The 24,312-nt window shown below is 45.8% G+C and overlaps 1 protein-coding gene across 2 annotated transcripts in view; it reads left to right on the top strand.

Moving 5' to 3' along the window:
- Positions 1 to 24,312, top strand: part of LOC126213229 (nostrin) — an 817,565-nt gene that overhangs the window by 713,843 nt on the left and 79,410 nt on the right. The window lies entirely within an intron of this gene.

Here is a 24,312-nt window from a genome sequence, read left to right as displayed (position 1 = left end):
CTTCTGAGGAATTCTGTGACCTGGCATTCTCATGAGGTGTTGTTTGCAGCCTTAACCATATTTCAGAATTTTTTCATTCATACTGAGAATATTTAATTCGGTTCTAATATGTTCGTTTCTAATCATATATCTTCTTGTGCACCCGGCCGCTGTGGCCGAGCTCTTCTAGGCGCTTCAGTCCGGAACCGCGCTGCTGCTACGGTCGCAGGTTCGAATGCTGCCTCGGGCATGGATGTGTGTGGTATACTTAAGTCAGTTAGGAATAAGTAGTTCTAAGTCTAGGTGACCGATATCCTCAGATGTTAAGTCCCATAGTGCTCAGAGCCATTTGAATTGTCTTCTTGTGCAGCCCTTCGTCTTTCTTAGGAACCTCATCCCGGCTGTTTGAATTTTATTTATTTACTTATTCATTTTTTGTGGTAACCCCCCGTAGGATAACACTGAAACCACCATTACTTTATACAATCTCAGGATTTTTTTTTCATTTTTTTTCGTGGCCCAGTGTTCTGCTAATGGTACCAAGGAGAGCTTGGAATTTGTGTATTTTATTTTCAATATCAGGGTACAAATCAAAACTTATAGCACAGCATACGTAAGAGATCAGAGACACTTGTTCTAAAACTGAATTATCCAAAACAATTTATGTTCTGGCTCGGTATTTTCCTCGGAATGCCACTATTTTTGTTTTCTTACTAGAAATTTTAAAGCTGTACTTCTTGCAAATGTCGTTCAGCTGGTATACCGACCTTCGGAGGTCATTTCATTCTTTTGAATGGTAACGATGTCATCAGCAAACAAAAGTATATTCAGGTATTTCTCATTCGTTATCTCAATTCCTTTGTTTACTTTACATTTCCATTTGCAAAGAATGATGTCAATTTAGATAGTAAAAAGGGCCTGTGATAGTCGTCAGCCTTGTCTACCGAGAAGAGAAAAGCTTTTAAAATGTGACACTACAGGAGAATGCTGAAGATGAGAAGTTATTGAATGTAATCGGGGACGAAAGAAATATATGGCAAAACCAAGCCGATTCAGTCAAGTTATGTCATAAATTTTTCTCCCCGATCTGATGCGGTACCTACTCATCTTCAACATTGTCTCATTTTAAAAGCTTCTATTCCCCTGTCGTTTGATCTCTATATGCTGAACACTTCACTTCCGTGCAAGGCTACATTCAAGACAAATACGTTGAGAAAAGACTGCCAAACACATCAATTCATATTCATAACTTTTATTAAAACACTATTGTCTTATAGAAAAAATTGTTCTTGCTACTGCCAGTTCAAGTCTCATAATCTCTCTTCTTCGGCCATCATCAGATATTTTGCTAGCTGGGTACCAGTATTAATCCATTACTTTTAGTGTCTGATTTCCTAATCTAATTCCTTCAGCGTCGCGTGATTTTATTCGTCCACATTCCATTACTCTTTTCAAAACAACATCAACTTCGCTCTGCTGTTCTTTCAAGTTTATAGCCCTATCTAACATAATTTAATGTATTCGACGGACCTCAGTGTTTTTTATTTGCGTTCCCTAAAGTTTAATTCCCTTCCCAGACGTCTCCATCATTTCTTTCACAGCGCGCTCATTGTACAGATTGGATAACATTAGGCACAGGCCACAATCCCATCTCACTCCATCTCGGCCACTGTTCCCTGACCTTTGACTCTTATAATTGCTGTCTGGATTCTGTACAAGCTGTAAATAGCCTTTCCGTACACGCATTTTATCTCTGCTAGCTTACGAATTTCCTAGTCAGTACAGTTAAAATCTCATCAATTGCTTGTGTGAGTTCATTGTTAGTTCATGCTGTTTTGTTCTCCGTGTGTGCATTATGTCTTTAATAAGGTCAATAAATATATTTTGTCTGCAACAACGTGTCACCTACGTAACGGAACTTACGTTTTTTTCTCTACATCAGAGGTCACCATTCTTTCCGAGATTGCGACAATGAAGGAAATCCACTCCTAGTTTTGAAGCACCGGAAGTAAATTATGTTTTCTTATCGTTTGCAAAAATGTAGATAGGTTATTAAACCAAGAAATAGTAGGGCCATTGGTGCTTTTTTATTGTTTCTTACAAACTGTTGACATTTGACCAATAATTACTCCGCACTCGTTACTGTCTTCTTTTCGTTGGCATTGTTACCATACCACAGGCTACATTCGCAGGGACGACTGGATTCGGTATTCTCAAGGCTTTTTTCTGATAATAATAGCCACCTCTAAGCGTTCAGAGCATTAAATCCTTCATCCGTGTGATCATCGTGAGCGTACTTGTGTCACGATTGTTGAAGGTATCTAAAATTCGTCTGTGTAACTACTAAAAAATGGGCGTTTACCTCACCATATGCGTTTCGCTCCATGTATTTAAAACACCGTCTGCAGTGAAACATGTTTATAATTTTAGTTTGGTTTCCAGATATAAAAACAGTTCGTTAGAAATGATACTTACAAGGGAACCTCCCCATCGCATCCCCCCTCAGATGTAGTTATAAGTTGGCACAGTGGATAGGCCTTGAAAAACTGAACACAGATCAATCGAGAAAACAGGAAGAAGTTGTGTGGAACTATGAAGAAAATAAGCCGGCCGAAGTGGCCGTGCGGTTAAAGGCGCTGCAGTCTGGAACCGCAAGACCGCTACGGTCGCAGGTTCGAATCCTGCCTCGGGCATGGATGTTTGTGATGTCCTTAGGTTAGTTAGGTTTAACTAGTTCTAAGTTCTAGGGGACTAATGACCTCAGCAGTTGAGTCCCATAGTGCTCAGAGCCATTTGAACCATTTTTTTTTGAAGAAAATAAGCAAAATATACAAACTGAGTAGTCATGTGCAAGATAGGCAACATCAAGGAGAATATGAGCTCAGGAGCGCCGTGGTCCTGCCGGCACGGTGGCTCAGCGTGTTCTGTCAGAGGGTTAGCTGCCCTCTGTAATAAATAAACTGAGTTAATCGACCAACAACGAATTTAAACGGATGTCTTACGACGTCCGCCCCGAGCAGATGCAACGAACGAAACCGAACAAAATGAGATTTGGAAAAAAAAAAAAGTGGTTAGCGTGAGCAGCTGCGGAACGAGAGGTCCATGGTTCAAGTCCTCGAGTGAGAGGTTCAATTTTTTATTTTCACACAATTATTATCCGTCCGTCCGTCCGTCCGATGCGAAGTAACTGCGCCGCAGTATTGGGACGCTACACCTAAATAAACATCGAAACACACGACGTCAGTCGACTACAGCGCTCGGAAGAGAGAGTTCAAATGGCTCTGAGCACTATGGGACTTAACTTCTGAGGTCATCAGTCCCCTACAACTTAGAACTACTTAAACCTAACTAACCTAAGGACATCACACACATCCATGCCCGAGGCAGGATTCGAACCTGCGACCGTAGCGGTCGCGCGGCTCCGGACTGAAGCGCCTAGAACCGCTCGGCCACACCGGCCGGCACGGAAGAGAGAGTATTCCTGCTAACGAGGCTCCCTGGCTGGCAGTTGACTGTTCGCTACTTTGGACGAGAGTGCGTTAAATACGTGAGATGTATTCCGTGGGCAATATGAATCCAGCAAATATAGCGGACGGACGGACAGATAATAATTTTCTGAAAATAGAAAATTAAACGTTTTCACTCGAGGAAAGACTTGAACCAAGAACCTCTCCTTCCGCAGTTGCTCACGCTGGCCACTTTTTTTTTTGTTATTTTGTTCGTTATTGTTCGTTTCAATTGTTCGTGGCGGACGTCACCTAACGGCCGTTGAAGTTCATTAATGATCCATTCACTCAGCTTTTTTATTACAGCGGGCAGTTAACCCTCTGACCGAACACGCTGAGCTACCGTGCCGACTAAAAACCACGGGACCACGGCGCTCCTGACCTCACATTCTCCTTGATGTTGCCTATCTTGCACATGGACTACTCAGTTCGTATATTTTGCTTATTTTCTTCATAGTTCCACACAACTTCTTCCTACTTTCTCGATTGATCAGTGTTCAGTTTTTAGAGGCCTATCCACTGTGCCAGCTTATAACTAAATCTGAGGGGGGTGCGATGGGGAGGTTCCCTTGTTAGGTGTGATTTATAGTTACGGCATTTTGTGTGTGACTTTCCTTTATATCAGGAAGAGTTGTCTGCTTGCACATTTTTGATGAGCTCGTTCGTTTCGCACGGACAATTGTTGAATATACGCTCCGGGACAATCGGGAAATCCGGGAATGTTTTCATTCGGGAGCAAACCGGGAAAAAATGGCTCTGAGCACTATGGGACTTAACATCTGTGGTCATCAGTCCCTAGAACTTAGAACTACTTAAACCTAACTAACCTAATGACATCACATACATCCATGCCCGAGGCAGGATTCGAACCTGCGACCGTAGCAGTCGCGCGGTTCCGGACTGCGCGCCTAGAACCGCTAGACCACCGCGGCCGGCTAAACCGGGAAAAACCCGTGAATTTTTCAGAATCCCGGGAATTTCTCATTGTTTCAGTTTTCAGCTAAATTTTTGTAGTTTTGACTGGTAAGAAGTGATATTCTAACAAAGAATTTTACCTTAGCCCCCCCTACTGCAGAATAATACTGCAGCAATAAAACATAAACGAGGGTAAGAACCAAAATAAAAGTTAAGTTGCAAAGGAAATGCGCCATTTACAACACACAAGCGTCTGCCAACAGCAAAAAGTTTTGATAACGAAAACTACGCACTACTTGATAACAACAAGCTGCTTCCGATGCGCGAGACGTCACAACGGTTTACATTAGGTTCGTTTCAGCAGTTGCCAGCGGGCTCCTGCGCATGCGCAGTTGAGTCGCGTATGAGCTGTACCTGCTTCCCCTTATGGCTACGTCAGTACAGCTGTTAGCTGTACCGCCAGAAGCAACGAGCAGCCGGACGCTAACCGGGAAAATTTTTTGTGGCGCGCCCAAACTGCCAGATTAGCGCATGCGCAGAGCAGTCTGAGTTGTAGTGTGGCGGGGGCTGGGACGGGGTAGGGGCGGGGGGTAGGGGGAGGGAGTGTCCACGTGACCCGTATTTACGTTTAGTGATTTTGCTGTCTATCTTCGTTCACAGCTCTCGCGTCAAATGAAAACAAACGTATTTCTGTGGCCGGGAGCTAGCAAATGAATCAAAATACATTCACATAATTATGAAAGACTAAAATACGTTGTTAGTTTCAGTTTTCCGATATTATTTTATTTACAAGTTTTTGGCAGTCAAGCATTAATTGCCTTGCAGGAAAATCAAGTTGTTTTTGTCGATTTGCTAAAGAAATTTGGCTTCCATTAATCTTTTCCGCAGAGGCAGTCAATTTATTTGAAACGAAGTGTTTCATTCGACACTATTTGCTAGTGTTTACAGTTTGCCGAATTTCAGTTGCCGTTTTTATCTTGTGGCACATATGTCATTGTTGTTGTTGTGGTCTTCAGTCCTGAGACTGGTTTGATGCAGCTCTCCATGCTACTCTATCCTGTACAAGCTTCTTCATCTCCCAGTACCTACTGCAACCTACATCCTTCTGAATCTGCTTACTGTATTCATCTCTTGGTCTCCCTCTACGATTTTTACCCTCCACGCTGCCCTCCAACACTAAATTTGTGATCCCTCGATTCCTCAGAACATGTCCTACCAACCTTTCAATTCTTCTAGTCAACGTGTGCCACAAATTTATCTTCTCCCTAATTCTATTCAAAACCTCCTCATTTGTTCTGAGATCTACCCATCTAATCTTCAGCATTCTTCTGTAACACCACATTTCCAAAGCTTCTATTCTCTTCTTGTCTAAACTATTTATCGTCCACGTTTCACTTCCATACATGGCTACACTCCATACATATACTTTCAGAAACGACTTCCTGACACTTAAATCTATACTCCATGTTAACAAATTTCTCTTCTTCAGAAACGCTTTCGTTGCCATTGCCCCTCTACATTTTATATCCTCTCTACTTCGACCATCTTAAGTTATTTTGCTCCCCAAATAGCAAAGCTCTTTTACTAATTTGAGCGTCTCCTTTCCTAATCTAATACCCTCAGCATCACCCGATTTAATTCGACTACATTCCATTATCCTCGTTTTGCTTTTGTTGATGTTCATCTTATATCCTCCTTTCAAGACACTGTCCATTCCGTTCAACTGCTCTTCCAAGTCCTTTGCTGTCTCTGACAGAATTACAATGTCATCGGCGAACCTCAAAGTTTTTATTTCTTCTCCATGGATTTTAATACCTACTTCGAATTTTCCTTTTGTTTTCTTTACTGTTTGCTCAATATACAGACTGAATATCATTGGGAAGAGGCTACAATCCTGTCTCACTCCCTTCCCAACCACCCCTTCCCTTTTATGTCCCTCGACTCTAATAACTGCCATCTGGTTTCTATACAAATTGTAAATAGCCTTTCGCTCCCTGTATTTTACCCCTGCCACCTACATAATTTTGAACGAGAGTATTCCAGTCAACATTGTCAAAAGCTTTCTCTAAGTCTACAAATGCTAGAAACGTAGGTTTGCCTTTTTTAAATATATTTTCTAAGATAAGTCGTAGGGTCAGTATTGCCTCACGTGTTCCCATATTTCTACGGAATCCAAACTGATCTTCCCTAACGTCGGCTTCTACCAGTTTTTCCATTCGTCTGTAAAGAATTCGCGTTGGTATTTTGCAGCAGTGACTTATTAAACTGATAGTTCGGTAATTTTCACATCTGTCAACACCTGGTTTCTTTGGGATTGGAATTATTATGCTCTTCTTCAAGTCTGGGGGTATTTAGCCTGTCTCATACATCTTGTTCACCAGATGGTAGAGTTTTGTCAGGACTGGCTCTCCCAATGCCATCAGTAGTTCTAATGGAATGTTGTCTACTCCCGGGGCTTCCTTTCGACTTAGGTCTTTCAGTCCTCTGTCAAACTCTTCACGCAGTATCATATCTCCCATTTCATCTTCATCCACATCCATTTCCATAATATTGTCCTCAAGTACATTGCCCTTGTATAGATCCTCTATATACTCCTTCCACCTTTCTGCTTTCTCTTCTTTGCTTAGAACTGGGTTACCATCTGAGCTCTTGATATTCATACAAGTGGTTCTCTTTTCTCCAAAAGTCTCTTTAATTTTCCTGTAGGTAGTATCCATCTTACCCCTACATCCTTATATTTGTCCTGTAGCCATCCCTGCTTAGCCGTTTTGCACTTCCTGCCGATCTCATTTTTGAGACGTTTGTATTCGTTTTTGCCTGCTTCATTTACTGCATTTTTATATTTTCTCCTTTCATCGATTAAATTCAATATCTGTTATCCAAGGATTTTTACTAGCCCTCGTCTTTTTACATACTTGATCCTCTGCTGCCTTCACTATTTCATTCCTCATAGGTACCCATTCTTTTTCTACTGTATTTCTTTCCCCCATTCCTGTCAATCGTTCCCTAATGTTATCTCTGAAACCCTCTACAACCTCTGGTTCTGTCAGTTTATCCAGATCCCATCTCCTTTAAATTCATTATGCCATAATAAAGAATCAAACTTGAGATAATACGGTACTGGTACTCAAGAAAGTTTGGAGCCCGAAAACTACACTGAAAAGCTTAATATCAGGTTGGGGCCTACTTCTTCGTGAATCTGGACATACGAATATGCACTTTCAGCCGATTTATGCATTTTAGTGTGGTTTACGAAATTTCGATGCTCTTGGACTGTCCTATGACCTCCTGTTTCGTTTACGACGTAATGTAAGATCTCATAATGCTCTATATGAACGGAGATGTGGGCTTCGTACTTACATCGTCATAGCTGCGCACGCGCAGTAACGCCGTTTTCTGGCGCTCTCTGACAAAAATGGTTAAAATGGCTCTGAGCACTATGGGACTTAACTTCTGAGGTCATCAGTCCCCTAGAACTTTGAACTACTTAAAGCTAACTAACCTAAGGACATCACACACATCCATGCCCGAGGCAGGATTCGAACCTGCGATCGTAGTGGTCGCGCGGTTTCAGACTGTAGCGCCTAGAACCGCTCGGCCACTCTGGCCGGCGCTGTCTGACAACTGCTGAAACGAATTCTAACAGGTCGGGCGAAAATATTGGGAATGGTGGTTGAAAAGCGTTACTTTCGAGGTGAATTTCATTTTATGCTGGATGAATTATGTTACATGTGCCAATGCGCTTTGAATTTCTTGAATCACAGAGCGTTTGATTCCCATTTAAAGCTTAACACTTTGAGTGGCAGCCACCTAGTCATTTAAAATTTTACTAAAACATTTTTGTGATGTATATTAAAATGTAACACACGCAAAAAAGACCAATATCATATCTGAAAGCTTAGCTCTTCTTGTAACTACACCATGTATATTAATTTAAACCATTAACTTTTCCTATTTGTGTGTTCGCGTTACTGAACAGTGGTGTTACTATTGCTTTACTACATCACGTGTCTTAGGCTCTGAATATTTGCTATTATCGGCTGGCGAAATCACGTAACATGAGCTATGATTGGCTTACAAAAGCACATAGCAATCTCGATTTCAATGCTTCGGAAACTAACGTGCTGGGTTTGGTGGAATTCAAATATATAATTTCGTAACACGAAAATATGCAGCGCACATGTTGTTGCACATCAAAGATCTTTGCAAAACGAGTGATTTTTTTTTAACACAGGAAAAGTATTTTTACCTGGGAAAAATTGTATTTTTAACAGAGAAATCTGGCAAAATTTCAGGTTTTTTTTTCTTTGTCCGCGTGTACACCCTGCCAACAATCTCACATTGCCTTGCATCAGTACACACATTCCAGGAGTGAAATACGACACAATATAGCACTACTTATGCTTGTTTGCATTTTCCTGGCCTAACCTGTCATCGTGTGTTTTTGTGTACGTAATGTTGTCAACCTAGCCGATAGTTTTCGTTTTAACTTGGTATGAAAATGTTCCCTTCGTCTGTTGTTCGAAAAATGTGTATTTTGACGTATTATTGATGGTAATGTCGACTTATAAATATGTAAAAAATTAAGGAAAACTATGGTAATTGAGATATATACTCTCCATTTAGATTTTCATAGCCACACTAGTCCTTCATTTCTCTTAGGTATTAAATACACAGCACGAAATTTTCTGGCAGATTAAAACTGTGTACCGGGCCGAGACTCGAACTCGGGACCTTTGCCTTTCGCGGGCAAGTGCTCTACCGACTGAGCTTCCCAAGCACGACTCGCGCCCCGTCCTCACAGCTTTAATTCCGCCGGTACCTCGTCTCCTACCATAATTAATACGTCATAATACAGATATGACGAATCACAGGTGAGGAGGACATTTTCAGATCAAGTAGATTTGGAGTGAGCATGTAGATGCCTAGCTTCTGGTGCCATTTCATATAGTCTCCAACGACAACATAACGAAAACAGATTTTTGATAAAACGGAAGCGACAACATACTGAATACATAAAATGACCCTTCATATATCTCTCTCTCCCTCCCTCCCTCCCCATCATTTCACCTCTGGTCCCTCCTCCACTTTCTCCAGTTCATTACCAACTCACACTCCCTTCCCCCACTCTGCATCCACTCCTCATACCTTTACTCAACTATACTCCGTAAACCAGCTAACGGTGTGTGGCGGAGGGTAGTTTGTGAACCGGCGTCACTTCCCCCTTTTTCTGTTCTTGTCCCGCTACGTTCGCGGCAAGAACGGTTGCTGGTAAGCCTGCGTGTGGGCTCGAATATCTCCTGTTTTATCTTGATAGTCTTTTCGTGACATATGCGTAGGAGGGAGCAGTGTACTGACTGGCTCCTCTGTGAACGTACATTCTGTGAACTTTGATAGCCACACCGTGATGCACAATTCCTCTCTTGGAGGGTCTCCCACTGAATTGAGTTCAGTCTCCCAGTGGCACTTGCGTGTTTTTCGAACATACCGGTAACGAAGCTAGCAACCCGCCTCTGAAAATGGTTCAGATGGCTCTGAGCAGTATGGGACCTAACATCTGAGGTCATCAGTCCCCTAGACTTAGAACTACTTAAACCGAACTAACCTAAGGACATCATACACATCCATGCCCGAGGCAGCATTCGAACCTGCGACCGTAGCAGCCGCGTGGTTCCGGACTGAAGCGCATAGGGCCGCTCGGCCACAGCGGCCGGCTCTTCCTCTGAATTCCTACAACGTCTTCCTTCACTCCGACCTGGTACGGATGACAAACACTCGAGCAGTACTCAGTAGTAGGTCGCACCAGCGTTGTATAAGCGGTCTCTTTTTGCAGGTGAACCACTGTTTCCCAAAAATTGTTCCAATAAACCGAAGTCGACCACTCGCCTTCCCCAAAACAGTTCTCACACGCTGCAGCGCTACACCCAGATATTTAAACGACTTGACTGTGTCAAGCAGGGCACTAGTAATACTGTATCCGAACATCACACGTTTGATCTTTCTACTCATCCGCATTAACTTACATGTTTCCACATTTAGGGCTACCTGCCATTCATCAGACGAACTGGAAATTTCGTCTGAGTCGTCTCGTATCTACCTACAGTCACTCAACTTTGGAACGTTACAGTATACCACGGCGTCATCAGCAAACGCCGACATATACCCATCCTGACTGCCAACTCATATACACTCCTGGAAATGGAAAAAAGAACACATTGCCACCGGTGTGTCAGACCCACCATACTTGCTCCGGACACTGCGAGAGGGCTGTACAAGCAATGATCACACGCACGGCACAGCGGACACACCAGGAACCGCGGTGTTGGCCGTCGAATGGCGCTAGCTGCGCAGCATTTGTGCACCGCCGCCGTCAGTGTCAGCCAGTTTGCCGTGGCATACGGAGCTCCATCGCAGTCTTTAACACTGGTAGCATGCCGCGACAGCGTGGACGTGAACCGTATGTGCAGTTGACGGACTTTGAGCGAGGACGTATAGTGGGCATGCGGGACGCCGGGTGGACGTACCGCCGAATTGCTCAACACGTGAGGCGTGAGGTCTCCACAGTACATCGATGTTGTCGCCAGTGGTCGGCGGAAGGTGCACGTGCCCGTCGACCTGGGACCGGACCGCAGCGACGCACGGATGCACGCCAAGACCGTAGGATCCTACGCAGTGCCGTAGGGGACCGCACCGCCACTTCCCAGCAAATTAGGGACACTGTTGCTCCTGGGGTATCGGCGAGGACCATTCGCAACCGTCTCCATGAAGCTGGGCTACGGTCCCGCACACCGTTAGGCCGTCTTCCGCTCACGCCCCAACATCGTGCAGCCCGCCTCCAGTGGTGTCGCGACAGGCGTGAATGGAGGGACGAATGGAGACGTGTCGTCTTCAGCGATGAGAGTCGCTTCTGCCTTGGTGCCAATGATGGTCGTATGCGTGTTTGGCGCTGTGCAGGTGAGCGCCACAATCAGGACTGCATACGACCGAGGCACACAGGGCCAACACCCGGCATCATGGTGTGGGGAGCGATCTCCTACACTGGCCGTACACCACTGGTGACCGTCGAGGGGACACTGAATAGTGCACGGTACATCCAAACCGTCATCGAACCCATCGTTCTACCATTCCTAGACCGGCAAGGGAACTTGCTGTTCCAACAGGACAATGCACGTCCGCATGTATCCCGTGCCACCCAACGTGCTCTAGAAGGTGTAAGTCAACTACCCTGGCCAGCAAGATCTCCGGATCTGTCCCCCATTGAGCATGTTTGGGACTGGATGAAGCGTCGTCTCACGCGGTCTGCACGTCCAGCACGAACGCTGGTCCAACTGAGGCGCCAGGTGGAAATGGCATGGCAAGCCGTTCCACAGGACTACATCCAGCATCTCTACGATCGTCTCCATGGGAGAATAGCAGCCTGCATTGCTGCGAAAGGTGGATATACACTGTACTAGTGCCGACATTGTGCATGCTCTGTTGCCTGTGTCTATGTGCCTGTGGTTCTGTCAGTGTGATCATGTGATGTATCTGACCCCAGGAATGTGTCAATAAAGTTTCCCCTTCCTGGGACAATGAATTCACGGTGATCTTATTTCAATTTCCAGGAGTGTATGTACGTACAGAAGAACAGCGGTCCTGTCACACTTGCCTGGGGCACTCCTGGCGGTACCGTTGTCTCTGATGAACACTCGCCGTCGACGACAACATACTGGGCTCTGTTATTACTTTATTGTCACACTCTCTATTAACAACCGTGTTACGTCTTTTATAATGTCGAGGGGGTCATTGTGAATCTCGCTCACTCAAGTGCGAGTAATGTGTTTGAATAAAAACGTCGTTTCTGTTCGTCTCATTGCGTATTTCTTTCAGTTTCCTTCTGTGCTATACTGCAGCGGTTCTTTCTATTCATGGCTCAGGTGTCATCGAGCTATGTCACTTGTCAGTGAGACATCATGCGAGAGTTGCTTTGGTCCTTACGTTTTCCTCACCACTGTAATTCGTTTTTATAAAAGGTGCGTCTCAGAAACGGTGTGGATAGCGTTTTATTACACTCAAACGTTAATGTTTTTTGCTGTAAGCCTCTTGTTAGTGTTACTGACTACTACGACTGTTGATAGTTTTAAAAAATGGTTCAAATGGCTCTGAGCACTATGGGACTCAACTGCTGAGGTCATTAGTCCCCTAGAACTTAGAACTAGTTAAACCTAACTAACCTAAGGACATCACAAACATCCATTCCCGAGGTAGGATTCGAACCTGCGACCGTAGCGGTCTTGCGGTTCCAGACTGCAGCGCCTTTAACCGCACGGCCACTTCGGCCGGCGATAGTTTTAAAAATATCAGAAATCCAGTATATCGATATTCAAAAAGAAGTATGATTATCTGCCATGGATATACCGGGAAACTAATCGGTATAGCCGGCCGAAGTGGCCGTGCGGTTAAAGGCGCTGCAGTCTGGAACCGCGGCACCGCTACGGTCGCAGGTTCGAATCCTGCCTCGGGTATGGATGTTTGTGATGTCCTTAGGTTAGTTAGGTTTAAGTAGTTCTAAGTTCTAGGGGTCTAATGACCTCAGCAGTTGAGTCCCATAGTGCTCAGAGCCATTTGAACCATTTGAACTAATCGGTATATCGAACAGGAAGATAAGGACACACTGGCGCATAGAAATATCGGCTGCACATTGTAAGTATAATGCCAGTTTTAGAGCTGTATAATTAAGCATTGATTTACTATTAGATATTCTGTGCACCAACAATCTAGCAGCCTGTTTATCCCCCTTAGAGAGAGAATTGAAAAGAAAACTTTTGTGACGGCCTTCGTAGCGACAACACTTCGCTGTAGAAACGGCCTACGAAGTCACCGCCACACTTTTAATAGCGGGCCGACCGGTCCGCTGGAACAGTGAACAGAAAGATGAAAACCCAAACACTCGGATTAAATGAAAGTCGGTACTTATCTTTATTAACGACGATACAGAACACAGTGGTGAACATGGTCTACAGAAATCTGTCTAGTTCGAGTCGGAGCGGCTTGGTCAGCGTCGGCTGACGACAACCAACAACTCTGCTGCGATGAACACACAACTGACTAGCAGGTACACAATTCGGTGGCGAGTCTACAACTGAGCGGCGAATCCAGAACGGTCCTAGCGCTCGCGACTCCAGCGCTTAAGAAGCCAGAAGCCAGCGGTGGCGCGCGCAGACTTGCGGCGATTTCCTGTATCGCTGGCGCTGCTTATGTGGACGGCGTCCGGACTTTGATGCTGCCAACCTTTTTGACAGCGGGCTCGGTTGGCATTACTGGCTAGGATATAACAAAAACAATGCACGTTCACGCTTGGCGATAACTACTTTCAAAAAAATGCCTCTGAGCACTATGGGACTCAACTGCTGAGGTCATCAGTCCCCTAGAACTTAGAACTACTTAAACCTAACTAACCTAAGGACATCACACACATCCACGCCCGAGGCAGGATTCGAACCTGCCGTAGCGGTCGCGCGGTTCCAGACTGTAGCGCCTAGAACCGCTCGGCCACCACGGCCGGCAGATAACTACTTTGTTAGCAATGGTAACTGCATGTAACTGACAAGGTAAACGGTGTCCGATCGTTCCGTCGTCTGGTATCGTCACATATCCGATTTGTCCGGAACACTTCATGTCGACTTTCCTGTTTTTTTCATTTACGCCAATGCCAGCGACCTAGCAATTGCAGTATAGAAAATTGCGTGATGAAGTTAAACGTTGCAGTTTCTGTTGGTAGCGCCGAGCGCCGATTACGTCGGCGTTCCCCCCTCACACGTCTCCGTCCTCCACAAAGACCCATCTTGTAATTTAAATCTTTCCTCATCATTTTCAGCAGCTGTTTTCGAAGAATACCGACGTGAAAAAATAGCACATTGGCTGCGTTAGAAATTGTTTTTTAACGCAACCGGTGTGCTGTTTCCTCACATCGGAAATCTTGTTATGTCTTTCATACAGCCCGCACCCCCCGTCCTATGCAATCGGATTGTTTGTTTGTGGCACCTATACTTGCCTCACGCAGTCAAAGAGAAGGACGTGACGAAAGCTCAAAAAGAAGTAAGACTCCTTCACGCAATGGAAGTAAAATAATGTGCTACTACAATTTCAAATGAACAGTGTCAAATATTTACCGAAAAAATGCGAAAAAAATTATATAAAATAAAAATATTGGCGCTCGAGTTTGCGACATCGATATATGTGAGGAACATATCGATATTTTTTGAAAAATGTCGGTAATCCAATATTTCACCAGCAAAATTGTTGAGGCTTTCGTGGCCACTTGTTGACAAACTGCCTATTGGCTTCTGTCTCGGGTTCTTCGGCCGACGTTCATCTAATGATTTTTCTGACGTTTCGCCAGCACGAGTGGCTGGCATTGTCAAAGCTTCACCCTCCACCACCGGCAATGGAGGGTGAAGCTTTGACAATGCCAGCCACTCGTGCTGGCGAAACGTCAGAAAAATCATTAGATGAACGTCGGCCGAAGAACCCGAGACAGAAGCCAATAGGCAGTTTGTCATTTCACCAGCAGCCATACTCACTATATACCCTATTAGCCGGCCGCCCGGCTAGCCCCGCTGGCTAACGCGCTACTTCCCTAGCGAGAAGGCGTGCCAGGCTCCGGCACGAATCCGCCCGACGGATCGCTGTCGAGGTCCGCTGTGCGAGCCAGCCTGTGGATGGTCTTTCAGGCGGTTTTCCATCTGCCTCGGCGAGTGCGGGCTGATTTCCCTTATTCCGCCTCAGTTTCACTATGTCGGCGATTGCTGCGCAAACAGTGTCCCCATATACGCGTACACCATGATTATTCTACCACGCGACCATTTGGGTATGAGATGTTCTCGGGGTTTCCACTGGGGGCCGAGGTGCACAATAACCCCTGGGTTCGGTGTGGGGCGGGGGTGGGGTGGGTGGGCTGCTGTGGTGTGTTATGCGGGTTGTGAACCATTGAGAGCTATGGCGGAACGAAGCGTCTCTGTCGTTTCTAGGTCCCCCAGTTTAATACACAATACGCAATACAAACCGTTTTTAGCATGGAAACCATGCATCCCCGGACGTAAGTTCATTCAACCTTTTTTGTTCCGTATTCTTTCATCAGCGAATCCCCAGAATTTGTACAAGGTGGAAAAAAATCATCCTGTATATCCAAACTATGAGATAGACTGGACTTGTGAACCATCCTGTACCACCTGTTCCACTTGCACTGAGATGAATTTCAGTATGTACAGAGGACTTATTAAACACGTGTTGTGGGGGTTGTGAACCACTGGGCTACGGCGGGACGAACCCTATCCGTCGTTTCTAGGTCCCCAGTTCAATACACAATACATCATTTATACTATGTTCCACATCTTTCACTATAGCACCTGTGTCATATGCAAAGACAAATCTTTTTGAATCACCTCTCGTGTATTACGGCAGATCATTGAAATGTATCACGAAAAGCAACGAAACCAGGACAGAACCGTCTGGCACCCAACACTTTACATGGCCCCAGTCAGATTCAAATCTCCTTCCTCTCTGTTCACACTGGAGGATAACTTCGTGCCCCCACTTCCCAGGTATGAAGAAAACTACACTCCTGGAAATGGAAAAAAGAACACATTGACACCGGTGTGTCAGACCCACCATACTTGCTCCGGACACTGCGAGAGGGCTGTACAAGCAATGATCACACGCACGGCACAGCGGACACACCAGGAACCGCGGTGTTGGCCGTCGAATGGCGCTAGCTGCGCAGCATTTGTGCACCGCCGCCGTCAGTGTCAGCCAGTTTGCCGTGGCATACGGAGCTCCATCGCAGTCTTTAACACTGGTAGCATGCCGCGACAGCGTGGACGTGAACCGTATGTGCAGTTGACGGACTTTGAGCGAGGGCGTATAGTGGGCATGCGGGAGGCCGGGTGGACGTACCGCCGAATTGCTCAACACGTGGGGCGTGAGGTCTCCACAGTACATCGATGTTGTCGCCAGTGGTCGGCGGAAGGTGCACGTGCCCGTCGACCTGGTACCGGACCGCAGCGACGCACGGATGCACGCCAAGACCGTAGGATCCTACGCAGTGCCGTAGAGGACCGCACCGCCACTTCCCAGCAAATTAGGGACACTGTTGCTCCTGGGGTATCGGCGAGGACCATTCGCAACCGTCTCCACGAAGCTGGGCTACGGTCCCGCACACCGTTAGGCCGTCTTCCGCTCACGCCCCAACATCGTGCAGCCCGCCTCCAGTGGTGTGGCGACAGGCGTGAATGGAGGGACGAATGGAGACGTGTCGTCTTCAGCGATGAGAGTCGCTTCTGCCTTGGTGCCAATGATGGTCGTATGCGTGTTTGGCGCCGTGCAGGTGAGCGCCACAATCAGGACTCCATACGACCGAGGCACACAGGGCCAACACCCGGCATCATGGTGTGGGGAGCGATCTCTTACACTGGCCGTACACCACTGGTGATCGTCGAGGGGACACTGAATAGTGCACGGTACATCCAAACCGTCATCGAACCCATCGTTCTACCATTCCTAGACCGGCAAGGGAACTTGCTGTTCCAACAGGACAATGCACGTCCGCATGTATCCCGTGCCACCCAACGTGCTCTAGAAGGTGTAAGTCAACTACCCTGGCCAGCAAGATCTCCGGATCTGTCCTCCATTGAGCATGTTTGGGACTGGATGAAGCGTCGTCTCACGCGGTCTGCACGTCCAGCACGAACGCTGGTCCAACTGAGGCGCCAGGTGGAAATGGCATGGCAAGCCGTTCCACAGGACTACATCCAGCATCTCTACGATCGTCTCCATGGGAGAATAGCAGCCTGCATTGCTGCGAAAGGTGGATATAGACTGTACTAGTGCCGACATTGTGCATGCTCTGTTGCCTGTGTCTATGTGCCTGTGGTTCTGTCAGTGTGATCATGTGATGTATCTGACCCCAGGAATGTGTCAATAAAGTTTCCCCTTCCTGGGACAATGAATTCACGGTGTTCTTATTTCAATTTCCAGGAGTGTATTTTTCCTCTATCACATAATGCTCCAACTTACGCAAAAGTATTCAGTGGTCCACACAATCGAGTGCTTTTATTAAATTAAAGAAACTGCCAACTGTCCTCAATCACTCGTTTGGCCGTGCCAACGGACATTCACAAAATAGTAAATTGCATAGGAGGGCAAACGTGCGTAGCTCTCCGGTACTGGAGAAAGTAATTGATTTGGTACAGGCGAAGGCACGCAGCGCTGGCGTACCTGTTACGGAATGGCGGCCTTGCCCAAACGCCCTTGAGCCCACCGTGAGAAGCAAAACACTGCCCCACCTGACCGCGCTCGTATAGTTTCGCAAAGCAGGGCGCCTTGTGACCGCAACCCGCCGAACGACTCTGTTCGGCGCGTTGCATAAGAAACAGGAGCGGTAGGAAAGTCCCTCCTCAGGTTAGCAGTGTGGCTGTTGGAAAATATCGATATGTCGATATATCGATATTTTTCTAAGATACTTTCACCCGATGTATTGACGTTAAAATTGCAATACCGAGTGCCGATATTTTTATCATATTTTTTTTCACAATTTTCGGTAAATATTTGCAGTTGCTCTTTTGAACTTGATGTAGAACGGAATTTTACTTTCACTGTGTGAAACGGTTTTACTACTTTTTGAGCTTTCATCACTGCATCACTGCCAGTCTTTCCCTTTGACTGTGCGAAACAAGTATATGTGGCACAAAAGTATTAATCCGACGCAATGCGGAGGAGGAGGAGGAGGAGGAGGAGGGAGGAAAGGGTGGGGGGGGGGGGGGGGGCGTGTCTGTTTCTCTCGCATAACAAGACTTCCGATGTGAAGAAACAGCACACTAGCTGCGTTAAAAAACAATTTGTAACGCAACTAGTGTACTATTTCTTCACATCGGCATTTTAAAAAAAAGTTGTTGAAAATGATAAACAAAAATCTAAATGAGAAGATTCGTCATTGCGGTGAGCGGAGACGTTTGAGGGGAAATGCTCACGTAATCGACGCTTGGCGCTACTAACAGAAACTACACCTCGAAATTTTCACCCAACTTCTAGTTCGCTGGCGTTTGCAGAAATAAAAAAAAATAAATAAAAAATAAAAAAAACAGGGAAGTCGGCCTGGAGTGTTCCGAACAAATCCAATATGTGACGAAAGCGAACATCTTTTTTTGTGCCACTTATATGCAGTTACCATTGTTTGCAAAGTGGTTATCATCAAGATTGAACGTGCATCGTTTTCCTTCCAATTCTTGCTCTAAGGAGCTTAGCAGGCAGCTAGCTTGTTGGTGTACGGAATATCCAATAATAAATCAGTACGTAAAGAGACACTACTGGCGATTAAAGTTGGTACACCACGAAGATGACGTGCTACAGAGGCGAAATTTAACCGACAGGAAGAAGATGCTGCGATATGCAAATGATTAGCTTTTCAGAGCATTCACACGAGGTTGGCGCCGGTGGCGACACCTACAACGTGCTGACATGAGGAACGTTTCCAACCGATTTCTCATACACAAACAGCAGTTGACCGGCGTTGCGTGGTGAAACGTTGTTGCATCGTGTAAGGAGGAGAAATGCGTACCATCACGTTGCTGCTTGCGTTGGTCGAGATCCAGTGACTGTTAGCAGAATATGGAATCGGTGGGTTCAGGAGGGTAATACGGAACGCCGTGCTGGATCCCGACGATCTCGCATCACTAGCAGTCGAGATGACAGGCATCTTATCCGCACGGCTGTAACGGATCGAGCAGCCACGTCTCGATCCCTGAGACAGCAGATTGGGACGTTTGCAAGACAACAACCATCTGCACAAACAGTTCGACGACGTTTGCAGCAGCACGGACTATCAGCTCGGAGACCGCGGCTGCGGTTACCCGTGACGCTGCATCACAGACAGGAGCGCCTGCGATGCGATACTCAACGCCGAACCTGGGTGCACGAATGGCAAAACGTCATTTTTTTCGGATGAATTCAGGTTGTGTTAAAAGCATCATGATGGTCGCATCCGTGTTGGCGACATCGCGGTGAACACACATTGGAAGCGTGTATTCGCCATCGCCGTACTGGCGTATCACCTGGCGTGATGGTATGGGGTGCCACTGGTTACACGTCTCGGTCACCTCTTGTTCGCATTGACGGCACTCTGAACAGTGGACGTTACATTTCAGATGTGTTACGACCCGTGGCTCCACCCTTCATTCGATCCTCGCGAAACCATACATTTCAGCAGGATAATGCACGACCGCATGTTCCAGGTCCTGTACGGGCCTTTCTGGATACAGAAAATGTTCGACTGCTGCCCTGGCCAGTACATTCTCCAGATCTCTCACCAATTGGAAACGTCTGGTCAATGGTGGCCCAGCAACTGGCTCGTCACAATATGCCAGTCAGTACTCTTGATGAACTGTGGTAATGTGTTGAAGCTGCATCGGCAGCTGTACCTTTACACGCCATACGAGCTCTCTTTGACTCATACCCAGGCGTATCAAGGCCGTTATTTCTCAGGATCTATGCACCCAAATTGCGCGAAAATGTAATCACATGTCAGTTCTAGTATAATATACTTGTCCAATGAATACCCGTTTACAATCTGCATTTCTTCTTGGTGTAGCAATTTTAATGGCCAGTAGTGTAGTTTTGTATGTACCTAGAGCCGATAATGTACATATTATTTATCACCCGTTTCTCCCAATTTTCCTCAGAATTTCGAGCATCTTCTACCAATTTACATTGTCGAACCTTTTTTCCAGATCGACGAATGCTATAAACGTATCTTGATTTGTCTTCTGTCTTGCTTCTGTTACCAACCGCAATGTCAGAATTGTCTCTCTGATGGCTTTACCTTTCCTCGAGCCAAACTGATTGTCATATAACACATCCTCAATTTTCTTTTCCATTTTTCTGTATATTACACTTGTCAGCAACTTGGACACATGAGCTGTTCAGCTAACTGTGCAATAATTCTCGCACATGTCAGCTTTTGCAGTCTTGCGAATTTTGTGGATGATATTTTTTCGAAAGTCAGATGGTACGTCGCCAGAGTCATACATTCTACACACCAACGTGAACAGTAGTTTTGTGGCCTCTTCCCCCCAATGATTTTAGATATTCTGATGGAATGTTATCTGTTACTTCTGCCTCATTTGATCTTAAGACCTTCAAAGCTCTTTCAAATTCCGATTCTAATAATGGATCCCCTATCTGTTCTAATTCGAATCCTGTTTCTTCGCCGGCCGTTGTGGCCGAGTGGTTCTCGGCGCTTCAGTCTGGCATCGCACGACCGCTGCGGTCGCAGGTTCGAATCCTGCCTCGGGCATGGATGTGTGTGATGTCCTTAGGTTACTTAGGCTTAAGTAGTTCTAAGTTCTAGGGGACTGATGACCTCAGATGTTAAGTCCCATAGTGCTCAGAGCCATTTGAACCTGTTTCTCCTTCTATTACATCAGACAAATCGTCCAACTCATAGAGGCCTTCAATGTAATCTCCTTATTATTGCTAAACTGAGGACTGAGTCTACCTGGGTACGCGTTGCAGTCCCGTACCTGATTTCAGAATTTCTGCTTGACATGACGTAATCCAGCTGGAATCTTCCCGTATCTCCAGGCCCTTTACAGCCTCATTCGCTTGTGATTTTTGGGCAGTGTCTACACTCTTACTAGCTGAAATTTACTGCAAAACAGTCTTCCTTTCTCCTCTCACATTTCTGGCACCGAGTACGTATTCTCCTGTAACTCTGTCTTCTATTCCTTCTCCTACTACGGCCTTCCAGTCACCCATGATTGTTAAGAGTTTCACCTCCTTTTGGTTAATGTCCCTTTGTTTAATGTCGTATATTTTCTGTATGTCTTCATTCTGCTTGAGTCCGCTCCTGGTAGCTGAGTGGTCAGAGCGACGGAATGTCGTACCTAACGGCCCGGGTTCGATTCTCGGCTGTGTCGGAGATTTTCTCCGCTCAGGGACTGGGTGTTGTGCTGTCCTTATCATCGTCATTTCATCCCCATTACCACCCAAGTCGCCGAAGTGGCGTCAACTCGAAAGACTTGCACCAGGCGAACGGTCTACACCGTGGGGGGCCCTAGCCACACGGCATGTCCATTCTGCTTGTGATACCGGAACGTATACCTGAAATGTTGGTGGTGTTGGTTTGCATTGATGTTTGATCACTACAACACTATTACTCAACTGTTGGCCCATATTCCTATTCATGACAAATCCCGATTGCAGCATTCCATTTTCTGCTGACGTCAGATTCCTGTCTTCTTTCCATTTGACTTCGCAGACCCCTACAGTGTCTGTACTGAGCCTTTGCATTTCCCTTTTCCGATTTTGGAGCTTCTTTAACACATTCACACCTATGACATTTCATGCTCTGTCTCACAGAAGTGATGATTTGCTTCTGCTCTGGTTCGTTTGAGGTTTGTTAGAACATTTCCAGGTCTGAAACAATTGTCGAAACTGTAGATATGAAACCAGTAACACAGTCAGAATATTAGTAGCGGAGAATGGAAGGCTCCAGCGAGATATTCTTGAGGAAGAAACTGAAAGCTCAGGCGGTCAACTAAGGCTTGAATATTTCTTGATACAATTAGATGCTGGTTTTTGGTCATTCAGTCTTTTCGTCTTGGCTACCTCCCCATTAGCAGCCTATTCCGAGAGGTCCGGACGGGCAACTAATCTGGAATCTTTTGCCAATGGCGTGGTGATTGTAGCATTTTTCAAGTATATAGAAAACACAGTTTTGAAGTCCCAAATATGGCGGAAATGGGTCAGTATCAGTGAAATATCGGATGTCTATTTCCGATGTATAAATACCAAGGAAGCAGTAAAGGAAATCAAATAAGGAATTCTGTCAGGGAGCAGAAATACAAACTCTGAGAAATACCGGTAGCATTTTAATTCTTTCGGAGCCAGCAAAGGACTTTGAAGAGCAAGTCAACAAAATGGATAGTGTCCTGAAAAGAGATTATAAGATGAACATCAACAAAAGAAAAACTAGGGTAAGGGAATGGAGATGAATTAAACAGTTGATTGGTGAGTTAATTACATTAGGAAACGAAACAGTAAAACTGGTAGATGAATTTCCTATTTGGGCAGTAAAATAACTGATGAAAGTAGAGGGGATATGAAGTGGTGACTGGCTATAACAGGGAAAATGTTTCTTTAAAAAGAGAATTTGTTAACATCGAATGTAATTTTAAGTGTTAGGATATCTTTTGTGAAAGTATTTTTCTGGTGTTCAGACAAGAAGAGAATAGGAACTTTTGAAGTCTGATGCTGCAGAACAACTTTGAGAAGTAGATGAATGGATTGGATAACTGATGAAGAGGTACTGAATCATATTGGAGAGGAAAGGAATTTATTGCAAGATTGAATAAAAGAAGGATTAGAGGAAGACGAAGGTACGAATACAGTAAGGAGGTTCAGATTGATGTAGGGTCCACTAGTTATGTAGAGATAAAGAGGCTTGCACAGGATACACTAGAGTGGAGAGTTGTATGAAACCAGTCTTCAGACTCAAGACCACAGCAACAACAACAACAAATATGGATATGATTTCTTTTTAAATACAGGTGTGTGCTATATACAGGGTGTTTCCGTAAGAGCGTGCAAATATTTAATCGGACATAGAGGATGCTCCAGTGAAAACCCGCCAGGTTAGCCAAGAGCGCTAATGCGCTGCTTCCTGGACTCGGGTAGGCGTGCCGGCCCCGGATCGAATCCGCACAGCGGATTAACGACGTCGGCCAGCCTGGATGTGGTTTTTCGGCGGTTTTCCACATCCCGCTAGGTGAATATTGGGCTGGTCTCCATGTTCTGCCTCAGTTACACGACTCGCACACATCTGAACACATTCGCACTATTTCACGATTTACACTAGACGCAGACAGCTGGGGTACACTGATTCCATACCGGGAGGGGGGGGGAGGGGGTGGGGGTACGGGGTGGCGGCAGGAAGGGCATCCGGCCGCCCCTTATAACTAACCTCGCCAAATGCGTTCATAACCGTGCCGACCCTGCGAAACCGCGGGACATGGCACGAGCAAAAAAAAGAAAGAAATAATGCTCCAGTGAACAGCTTGAGGTAGGGAACCTGGGCTCGGAGAGTCCAGCTTGAGGAGGTACTAGGAATAAAATCACTGCTCTTCCAGGTCCTTTGCTGTCTCTGACAGAATTACAATCTCATCGGCGAACCTCATAGCCTGCCGGTGAGGCCGTGCGGTTCTAGGCGCTTCAGTCTGGAACCGCGTGACCGCTACGGTCGCAGGTTCGAATCCTACCTCGGGCATGGATGTGGGTGATGTCCTTAGGTTAGTTAGGTTTAAGTAGTTCTAAGTTCTAGGCGACTGATGACCTTAGAAGTTAAGTCACATAGTGCTCAGGCCGGCCGCAGTGGCCGTGCGGTTCTAGTCGATACGGTGTGGAGCCGCGTGACCGCTACGGTCGCAGGTTCGAATCCTGCCTCGGGCATGGATGTGTGTGTTGTCCTTAGGTTAGTTAGGTTTAATTAGTTCTAAGTTCTAGGGGACTGATGACCTCAGCAGTTAAGTCCCATAGTGCTCAGAGCCATTTGAACCATTTGAACATAGTGCTCAGAGCCATTTGAACCATTTTTGAACCTCAAAGTTTTTATTTCTTCTCAATGGATTTTAATTCCCACTCCGAATTTTTCCTTTGTTTCCTTTAGTGCTTGCTCAGTATACAGATTGAATAACATCGGGGAGAGGCTACAACCCTGTGTCACTCCGTTCCCAACCACTGCTTCCCTTTCATGCCCCTCCTTCTGGACAAGTAAAGTAAACAACACCTGCATCACGACTTCCTGGTAATCGGGTTCGTCTTCCTTGTTTCCTTGCAGGAAATAAAGAGTGTACATGTACACTGCTGGCCACCGTAAATGCAA

Source organism: Schistocerca nitens, chromosome 11 (genome assembly GCF_023898315.1).
Source record: "Schistocerca nitens isolate TAMUIC-IGC-003100 chromosome 11, iqSchNite1.1, whole genome shotgun sequence".
Taxonomy (NCBI): domain Eukaryota; kingdom Metazoa; phylum Arthropoda; class Insecta; order Orthoptera; family Acrididae; genus Schistocerca; species Schistocerca nitens.
The sequence above is the reverse complement of the archived record's forward strand: the minus strand, read 5'-3'. Positions and strand labels throughout refer to the sequence as shown.